Raw genomic sequence first — 1492 nt, 5'->3', positions numbered from 1 at the left:
AGTTTGTTTAACAACTCTTCTACTAAGAATACGAATCAACTAATCGACATCACAAAAAATATAGAGTCCCATACACTTCCAACAGGTATCATAGTTGCATAAAGAGAAGAAAAAAAAAGAAAAAGAGATTGACCATTAAAAATTGAAATCCAATGTGGTGTTGTTTTGCCATATGTACACTATAGACTACATCTTCATTGTTACTTGGAAATTTTCTTATTCTTAAAATTTTGCTTAAAAGAGTTCTCCTTTAAGAGCAGTAGAAGCCCTTCGAACCGCTCTAGCAATCTTCCATATCTCATGTTGGATTGCCGACTTCGCTTCTTCTTTCTCTTTAGGCATTCTAGTCGCTCTGGAAATGGCATCAGCTATCCCGGGAAAGATAACTAGCTTGCTTTCATCGTCTTCCGGAGGTCCATATACCTGTGAAATGCCATCAATTACTCAATAGTCATTGCTTAGGAATCTACTTGTTTAACTTGTAAAGCAAAAACGGAAACAGAAGGTAAAAAACAACAACAAAAAAGGACGAAGAGAGCGCGAGATCTACATTGTCCCTAATTTTTATTTTAAAATATTTTATTTTAAGTTGTGATTGTCTAGCTTATATCTTATTATCTATATTTATGAAAGGCGCACTAATGTAAATTAATTCGAAAATTAGATTTATGAACAAGAAGTTGAAAATTATATGTTATTTTTAATTTATCATTTAACATAATGCATACTGAAAATGCAGGGGTATAACAACCACACCCAATATTTTGTTCGGAAATCTATATGGACTAAACTCCAATATAATTCCGAGAGCACCAACTTAATAGTGAGACTTAATCAAGAAAGATACCAAAGAGCTTTAACTCTTTCTCAATACAATCAGTAAATCATCTGGATAGAAATCTGTGAGACAAATTGATATGAGAATAACTCAGATGGTACCAAAGACCAATGGCCGAGTGTCCATCAAGTTCTATCCAACAATCAAGGTCGGATTTATCAACTGATTCAACTAGGCACACCTGTGATATTTCAATTACATAAACAAATATAATGCGAAAAAGAAATAACACAGTCACCAGAAATTTTGTTAAGGAGGAAACTGCAGATACAGAAAAACCCCGGGACCTAGTCCAGATTTGAATACACACTGTATTAAGACGTTATAGACTCTAGCCTACTACAAGTTAACTTCGGACTGGAATGTAGTTGATCCCTAACCAATTCTTACACGATTAAGGTACAATCGCGTTCATTACGCCTCTTGAATCCCAGCAGGACTCTGCGCACGTAATTCCCTTAGATGATCTCATCCACAACTAAGAGTTACTACGACCCAAAGTCGAAAACTTATAAAATTTTTTGTCTCCCACATATATGTTTATTCTGTTTTTTTTTTCATCTTTAGATAAATCAAGGTGAACATGATACTAAACTAATATCCCGGTCTTATACTCCCGAAGAGCAGCCTAGAAATATTAGTCACCTCACAATA

The sequence above is a fragment of the Papaver somniferum genome, chromosome 10, assembly GCF_003573695.1.
Source record: "Papaver somniferum cultivar HN1 chromosome 10, ASM357369v1, whole genome shotgun sequence".
NCBI classification, from domain to species: Eukaryota; Viridiplantae; Streptophyta; class Magnoliopsida; order Ranunculales; family Papaveraceae; genus Papaver; species Papaver somniferum.
The sequence above is the reverse complement of the archived record's forward strand: the minus strand, read 5'-3'. Positions refer to the sequence as shown.